General features: G+C 45.1%; 1 pseudogene; it reads left to right on the top strand.

Moving 5' to 3' along the window:
- Nucleotides 1-1,031: 1,031 nt before the first annotated feature.
- LOC143964095 (olfactory receptor 5AP2-like) lies at nucleotides 1,032-2,936 on the top strand (annotated as a pseudogene).
- The last annotated feature ends 6,437 nt before the right edge of the window (nucleotides 2,937-9,373 follow it).

Below are 9,373 nucleotides of genomic sequence, written 5' to 3'. Positions count from 1 at the left end.
CACAACAGCAAGATCGAAAATCGGCCAAAAACGATTGGTGTGTACTCTGTTGAAGGTACACAGAACACCCACTAACTGCTTCAGATGCCAACACACTACACTAGGCTGCCGCGCTGGCGGCCTTATATAGTGTGGGGCGTGTACTACACAGCCTGAGCTATGATTGGCCACAGGCATCCTGCCTGTGGCCAATCATGGCTCTCCTCGCTGCTGGCGCTGTGATTGGCCAAGCATGCGGGGTCACAGTGCATGCTTGGCCAATCATGAGCCAGCAATGCACTGCGATGACGCAGTGCATTGTGGGCCGTGAGCGGCACACGAATTTGGCACGAACGGCCCATAACGTTCGGAATTCGCCGAACGGGCGAACAGCCGATGTTCGACTCGGACGTATGTTCGACTCGAACACGAAGCTCATCCCTACTCTGGACTGTATAACTCAAATAAGCACCTAAAACTACACAATTAGCCAGTATTGAGCATTGGTAGTTGGTAATTGTTTTAAAGTGGTGTGGCACTGTACAAATTCTTTTGGCGGTACCTTTTTAGAATTTTTTAAGTATTATTATATTATATAATATATAATGTAGAGTCTCTTTTAACTTTTGACATTTGTAGCCCTAATATATTATTTTACTACACAGGCAGTCCCCGAGTTACGTACATCCGACTTACATAAGACTCAAACGGAGGGAGACAACTGGAAGTAAGAGGAAATCTACCTCTAGGATGTGAAATTCACTCCTGTAAAAGTTATCATGGGATAAAGGTACTTCCATGGAAGTTTTATCACCAATTTTTGTCTCCAATTTTCAAAATCCAATTGTCGCAAGGACAGAAAGTGAGGTCAAACCTTCTGAACAGGAGCACAGACAGCAAAACAAATGTTACGGGGTTGTTAACCCTTCCTTATGCTATCCAAAAAAGTAAAACATTTTTAGGCTGCAGTTACACTTAAAAAATGTACTTGTTCAAACTTACATACAAAATCAACTTAAGAACAAACCTACAGAGTGTGACCCAGGGACTGAATGTAAAAGAAAAATAATTAAATGGGCAACAACAGAACACAAGTAACCATGTTTGAGTTGACTGGACTAACAGATAATAAGAGACTTATCCCGTTCCTATTTGTACTGTTCCTGATTATATACATGGTCACACTAATAGGAAATGTTGGAATGATGGGTCTTGTCCGTGCCTTCTCCAGTCTTCAAACTCCGATGTACTACTTCCTAAGCAACCTCTCCTTGGTGGACCTCATCTACTCCTCAACTATAACACCTAAAATGTTGGTTGATCTAATTTCACTCCAAAAGTCAATCTCATTTATGGGTTGTGTCCTCCAGATTTACTTTTATGCTGCTCTGGCAAGTATCGAAGTTCTGCTTCTCTCAAACATGTCATATGACCGATATGTAGCAATCTGCCACCCTCTTCACTATGCCTCAGTGATGACAAAAGACAAATGTTTTTCTCTGGTCCTCTTCCCTTCCTGTGTTGGTTTATTGCAATCATTAGCACAGACCAGCTGTGTGTTTAGTCTCCAATACTGTAGGTCTAATCTCATAGACCACTTCTATTGTGAGATCCCCCCGTTACTGAAATTGTCTTGCTCCGACACTCTCTTTTGTGAGGCTTTAACACTGTTCTTTGTAAGTACTTTAGGTCTGTATTCCTTCATAACAGTCCTAGTTTCCTACACGCTAATTGTTTTCTCAATATTAGGAATGAAATCTGCAGAAGGACGGCAGAAAGCCTTCAGCACATGCTCGTCCCACCTCATGTGTGTCTCCATCTTCTTCACTACCGTATTCTTCATATACCTACGCCCAGACACTCGAGTTCTTGAGAAGAAAGACAAGGTGGCATCTGTGATCTATTCAGTAGTCACCCCAATGCTGAATCCCATTATCTACAGCTTGAGGAACCAAGAGGTCAAGAAAGTCATTATAAAAGCAATGCAAACATGCTGCTAATATAGATATTGCTATTGAAATGCAAGGCTGAGCAGACCACATGGGGATTTAAGTATAAGTAAAAATTGAATATGTAAAGGCCAATTGATGTTTTCATTTTGCCAGTGGTAACCACTGCTAATGACCATTACCTGACAATGCAGGTCACATTGGAAATTTCCCAAGCACATTTACATTAAAATAAGGCCCCAGGGACATTCATCCCAGAGTTGATTCTTTTCCAGCAAGGAATATAATTACAGGCACCAGTCAGTTTACAGCTTAAACATTATTTGGTGCAGACTATATGGAGATGAACAGGAGTGTGAGGTGACACAGGATACCTGAAACACACCGCCAAACACAAACTCAGATCGTCTATACATTGTTCCAAATAACACTGTTCTCACACGATTTTCTGGCTGGACAGTGGACAACAGTCAGGACTCTGGCTAATTAGAGGTCAAAATTCTAGTGATATCTTGTTCATAAACTTCTAATAAAAGGGAGCTGAGAAGGTTCTTCTGTAAAATTTTCCCTCAACTAGACACCTTCTTCAAGACTGGTCACTTTCCTTCCAGCAAGCCAACATCTTTAGGTAATCACCTACTCCTACACCATCCAGTCCCTAAGGCCCAGGGGAGAGAGAAAGCCCACATAACTACCTCTAAGGCCTAAGCCCAGGGGAACTGAACCATGTGGCAGGATTTAGACAAACATTTAACACCTTCCTAGTTCCTGAAAAAAAATATTTAAAATTAAGCTCTGGACCCCATGTTATTATTAATATTTTTTTTTACTTACCTTTTGCAAACGTCCTCATACTGGTCATGTGGTGCAACAGCATCCCCTTCAACTTGGTCTCTTTTTCTGGCTTGGCGGACTTTAATGATGCAGAGAATGGGTTTAGAATTTAAGCCAAGATCTTCACACCGTACAGCAATCAGCCATAACTTTATGACCACCCATCTAATATTGAGTAGGTCCCCCTTTTGCCACCATAACAGCCCTGGCCTAATAAAGAATTGATGCTGCTAGACCTATGAAAGTATGCTGTAGTATCTGACACCAAGCTGTCAGTAGAAGATCCTTTAAGTCCTGTAAGTTTCAAGGTGGGGCCTACATTGATTTTTTCAACTTATTCTATGCTGGATTAGATTGAGAATTTGAAGGCCAAGTTAACACTTCCTTAAACCATTCTTAAACCTTTTTTGCAGTGCGGCACATCATCCCACTGAAAGAAGCCACTGCCATCAGGGAATACTGTTTCCATTAAGGGATGTACTTGGTCAGGAACAATGTTTAGGTAGGTGGTATGTGTCAAGTAGCATTGACATGAATGGCAGGACCCAAGGTTTCCCAGCAGAACATTGTCTCAAAGCATCATACTGCCCCTTCCAGCTTGCCTTCTTTTCATACTGGATCCTGGTTACATCTCTTCCACAGGTAAGCGCCCTGCCATCCACACGATATAGAAGGAAACGTGATTCATCAGAGCAGGCTACGTTCTTCCAATGCTCTCAACAATAGAAACAGAGCAAGCACCTCACTCAACTAAGAGTAAATGAACAAAGACTAGTGAATCACACTCTATTCAATATATGATAACGTTGAGCAAGCCCACATCAGATCTTCGAAGCCAGTGGATCAGCTGGTAACTATTATGGTGTCAAAATACTAATATGTTCCTGTCTACTGCCCTGTACACACGGTCGGAAATTCAGATGGAAAAAGTCAGATCGGATTATGTTGTCGGAAAATACGATCGTGTGTGGGCTCTATTGGACTTTTTCTGTCGGATTTTCCGACGCACAAAGTTTGAGAGCAGGATCTAAAATTTTCCAACAACAAAACCTGTTTGCATAAATTATGATCATGTGTAGACAATTCCGACGGACAAAGTGCCACGCATGCTCAGAATAAACTAAGAGACGAAAGCTATTGGCTACTGGTCCGTTTATAGTCCCGACGTATGCGTTTGACTTCACCTCGTTCAGAACGATCAGATTTTCTGACAACTTTGTGCGACCGTGTATGCAACACAAGTTTCGGACAAAATCCGTCATAAAAAATCTGATGGGTTTTGTGGTCAGAATGTCCGACCGCGTGTATGGCGCAAAAGACATTTGTATGATAACCCAAAGGTACATCCTGGCAGTCTGTGTGAAGAATGTAACTTGGCAGTGACCACACAGGCTGGTGTGGAGTATGGTTAGAGGAAGAAGTGGGTAGCTAAATTTCGAGGTTAAAAGTTAATTCCCTGCACTGTTGCTCTTTCCTGGCAAATACTATCCTCAGCACTGGTCCTTAGTTGTGTTCTGACTATGTTGGGAGCTCTCTTGCTACCTGTTCTTGATTTGGGAATACTTATGTTAGGATCAGTTACACTACTGTCCTGAACAGAGAGGGGGGCGCCATCAACATTTTGCTGTGGGGACCGTAGTTGTGCTCCTTCTGCTTTTGTGCAATTTAGATTTTAATATTTTCCTCATAACATGGCAAATATTCACTTTTTTAGTTCATGTAGTCTTTAACCTTAAAGAGCAACTTAACCCTGACTAGAAATGTTCTTCCCTTTGGAAATCTTTTTGCTTGAGTATGTGTATTAAAGTGATTGTAATGGCTCACTTTAAGAAAAATAATAATAAACATGCTATACTCACCTGATCTGGTTTTGCACAAAGCAGCCCTGAACCTCCTCTTCTGGGGTCCGCCACTGGGGCTCCTGCTCCCTTCTGAGTGCCCTTAAAGAAAGCTACTTGCTACGGGGGGGGGGGGGGGCTTTAATGTGGACTCAAGTCAGGCTGTGTCCGACCATAAACACACACAGCGTAGACTCCCCCACCCGATTCCTCCTCACAGGGTTTGATTTGGGGGGCACTGCTATTGTAAAGTTTTTTTTATTACCTTAAAGTGGTTTTAAGTAAGTCACCCTAAAGACAGCATGATAGTCAAAGTAGTCAAGGCGCATATATTCCAGGGCGAGGGGGGCTCTTGATAAGTATCTTAGAAACAAACTCAGTTCACATGACTCCAGCCTGTTTCTAAGACACTCATAAAGAGCTCCCTTTTGGAATATATGTACTACTTTGACTACCATGCTGTCTTTATGGTGACTCACTCACATTGGGTCTGGATGGTTCCTCATTGGGAAGCTGGTCCTTTTATTTTTAGATTATGTGTACAAGACCATTCAGTGTTTGCTTAATGTACCCTAAATTACTAATTCGCCCCTCTATGGGCAAAATACACATGCTATGAATTCCAGCCTACCCTAATGGCTGACATTACTCTATTAACTACTTGCCTAGCAGGCACTTTCGCCCCCCTTCCTGCCCAGCATTTTGTTCACACAAACAGAGCTTTCTTTTGGTGATATTTAATCACTGCTGGGTTATTAAATTTTTACAAAAAAAAAAATTACAATCTTGAAAAAAAAATGTTTTTCTTAGTTTTGTCAGTAAAATATATTATATTAATAGGTGGCACTGGTAGGCACTGATATATGGCACTGATAGGCGGCACTGATGGGCATTGATAGGTGGCACTGCTGGGCACTGGTGGGCACTGATAGGCGGCACGGATAGGCGCCACGGATGGGCGGAAATGATGGGCACTGATTGGCAGCACTGGTGGGCACTGATAGGAGGCATGAATAGGCGCCACTGATGGGAGGCAATGATGGGCACTGATTGACAGCACTGAAGAGCAACAATGATGGACAGCACTGAAGGGCATTGATGGGCAGCACTGATGAGCAGGCACGGATGGGCACTGAAAGGCAGAACTGACTGGCATCCCTAATAGGCACTGATTGGTGTCACTGATGGGCACTGCTGGGGCTTTGCTGTAATCAGTGCCCGGATTGCCTGCCCTGGTCTCCCTACGAGGATATGCCGCTGATTGGCTCTCCTCGCCACGCACACTCTGTCAGTGTGAGGCAAGGAGAGCCGAATAATGGCATTTTCACATTTACATGTGACAAGCTGTGATTGGGTACAGCCAATGGGGGGAGTTTGAGAGCACCAGTGGGGGCCAGAAAGAACAGGAGTGGAAAGCACAGGGGACTGGAGAACACTATGGGGGGACAAAATGCAGGGGGGAGTGGAGATTACAGGGGTGGGGAGCAGAGAGTGCTGGGGGGAGCTTGAGAGCACTGGAGGGGGAGCCAAAAAGAACAGGGTGGAGAGCACAGGGGGCAGAGAGCACTGGGGGGGACTGGAGAGCGATGGGTGGAGCAGAAAGAACAGGGGTGGGGAGAATGGTGCTGGAGGGCACTGTGGGGGGCAGAGAGCATTGGGGTGGGGGCTGGAGAGTGAGGGGGAGTGCTGGAGAGCACTGGGGGAGAACGATCAGGGGTGGAGAGCACTGGGGGGAGTGGAGAGCACTGGGATGGTGGCTAGAGAAGAATGGGGAGAGCTGGAGAGCAGGGGGGCAGAAAGAACAGGGGTGGAGAGAACTGTGGCGGGGGGCTGGAGAGTGTGGCGGGGAGAGCACTGGGGGGGAGCCAGGGAGCACAAGAAAAACTGGGGGGCAGTAAAAATAGTTGAATAGGAGGATCGACAGTGGGGCCACATACAGAAGAATTGAGCTTTCTATATTCCTCCATGCAGCCGCTGAATGCTTGATTCTCCTCCTCTCCCTCCTGCAAGCATTCAGCGGCTGCATGGAGGAATATAGAAAGCTCAATTCCTCTATATGCGCCCCCCCTGTCGATCCTCCTATCCAGGCACAAGGGCGGGCTGTATGGGAGGCCATCTCCTCCTGTGGATCACGGACCTGGTTGGGTCTATGTGCGGCGGCAGCGATGTAACACGTTCCCGCCCTCCTAGACCAGCTTGTGTGGTAGGCAGAGCACTAATTCTATCTACTATCACACAAGCTGGTCTAGGAGGGTGGGGCCGTGTTACAGCGACGCCGCCGAACACAGACCTAGCCAGCTCCGTGACACATAGGAGCAGGAGAGAGGGGAGCACTGCAGTTGCAACTCAAAGCGGCCCCAGGGCAAGCGGCCTACCAGGAAATCTCCCGGTATCCCAGTAGGCCAGTCCGGCCCTGGTCTTTAGGCAGCATTAATACCCAATCGCTCAGCAATAGAAACAGGCAACATTTCATATCAATTCTTTGTCAGAGACTTACAGTATTTCATAAAAGTGAGTACACCCCTCACATTTTTGTAAATATTTTTATTCTATCTTTTCATGTGCTGTCCCCTCAAAATAACTAAACACACAGACATTAATGTCTAAACCACTGGCAACAAAAGTGAGTACACCCCTAAGTGAAAATGTCCAAATTGGGCCCAAAGTGTCAATATTTTATGTGGCCACCATTATTTTCCAGCACTGCCTTAACCCTCTTAGGCATGGAGTTCCCCAGAGCGGGGGGGGGGGGGGGGGATGCCAGACCCAAGGGCAGACAGTTGGGTTTTTCTAGAAGGGAGGCCTGCATCGAAAGTGGCTGGGCTTTCCTGGGATGTTATGGGGCAGGTTAGTCCCCGAAGTGCATCGGTATGCCCAACGGGACAGCCCTCCGGACATGCTAGTTTTGTATGTCAGGGCAACGACCTGAGAGTTTGATCTATGATTGATCTTACAAGGGACATAAAATGTGATGTGCTATGTTTGATGTCAGACTTTCCCAAAATGGCGATAGTCTGGTCAAATATGGTAGCTCGCACGACTTGGCATTTTGCCAGGTCGGTCGAAGGGATTAACAGAGCGAGGAGGAAGATTAACAGAGAAGTGAGTAACTTCATGGTGCGGAATGGAGGTTTGGCAGTCCACCATGTGGAGCTGGAGTTTGAGACATGGAGGTATCTGAGACCTGATGGAGTACATTTGAACGATGTGGTCATCGATCTGTGGGTTTTGGGTCTACAGGATGGAATACAGAGAGCGCTTCGGCTGTGGAGGAGCACATGATCAGAGGTTATATATTTGATATGTTTATAGTTTTATGTTAATTTATTTCTTAAAATGAAGTTGGCTTTTTGTTACTCCAACCTTGGTGTGGTCTCACGTTAATAAGAAAGGGTAAAGGGTTGGGGTTTATGGTATTTTAAGTGATATCACATCTATTATACAACATTCAAGAGGCGGGTGGAGGCAAAGAGGTGCAGGCACTAGAAAAGAGTAAATGGCTGACAGTCAGGAAGGGTAGAGGGGAAGTGCTAGGGAGGCCAGTCCAGGGCTGGAGTATCCCAATAAGTACGCTCCACTTCAATAATGGGTGGGCACTTTCACCCCCTTCTTGCCCAGGCCAATTTTCAGCTTTCAGCACTGGGGGTCCATTAATGATTCTCCCGCTCTACAAGACTCTGGTCAGGGCGCACCTGGAGTATGCTGTCCAGTTCTGGGCACCAGTCCTCAGGAAGGATGTATTGGAAATGGAGCGAGTACAAATGGACTTTATGGACTTATGTTTATTATATTGTTTGTTATATTTTATTTGTTTTGAGAAGCTGAAGTTGTTTAGTAGCGCCTGACTTTTTGTTTATTATGATTTATGAAAGTATGTCTAGACCCAAGAACAAAAATCGAGCAGATCGTATCTTACCAGTCTCTTGATGAAGTGGCTGTGTTATGCTGCGTACACACGGTCCAACTGTTTGACGTACTTAGTCCGTCATACAATCCGACGGACAATCCGTCGTACTTTCCACTGAACGAACTTGACCACACACGGATGCACAAACAGTCCGTCGAAAGCTTGCGCGATGACGTGTACAGCACGTACGACGGGACTAGAAATAGGAAGTCCAAGACACAGCAAAGCACCCTTCCGCCCGTGTAAATCCTTTCTGGGCATGCGCCATTCTTAGTCCGTCGAACTAGCATACTGACGACCGTATTGTCCGCTGAAACCAAAGTACGACGGACAGATTTTTGGAAAATCCGAAAATCTTAGTACTCCGGACTGCACGCTGAAAAAGTCAGCTGAAGCCCACACACGAGCGGATTGTCCGCTGAAATGTGTTTCAACGGACTAAGTACGTCAAACAGTTCGACCGTGTGTACGCGGCATTCGTTTTCTATTTTCAGGTCAAGAGCATTTTTAGCAAGAGTAGAATAATACAGGTTGATCCTTCCGGAAATTTCATGTCCTTGTAATTTCCTGTGAGTGCAAACAATGTTATCTTCCTTCTGTAACCTATTAATCCCTCCATCCCATTTAATGGAGAACAAGAAAGGAAGACTGTTTATAATCCAAATCAGTAGAGCAACCTAGTGTATTAAACATGACTTTTTCTATAAATATAATGGAGTGAGCGTTGTCACTGTAGGACAGGAAGTGTGTTTCTTCCAGGATCACCAGGTAAAAATAAAGGGAAAAAACAAAACAAAAAACAGGAATACACTGATTCTTGTCATGGAAATGGACAGTCAAAGTAAGAGATGGCAGAGGTAGAAAAG

The sequence above is a fragment of the Lithobates pipiens genome, unplaced genomic scaffold, assembly GCF_037356315.1.
Source record: "Lithobates pipiens isolate NorthernLeopardFrog02 unplaced genomic scaffold, aLitPip1_a1.2 Scaffold_8, whole genome shotgun sequence".
Lineage (NCBI taxonomy): Eukaryota > Metazoa > Chordata > Amphibia > Anura > Ranidae > Lithobates > Lithobates pipiens.
This window is presented reverse-complemented; position numbering and strand designations above follow the sequence as displayed.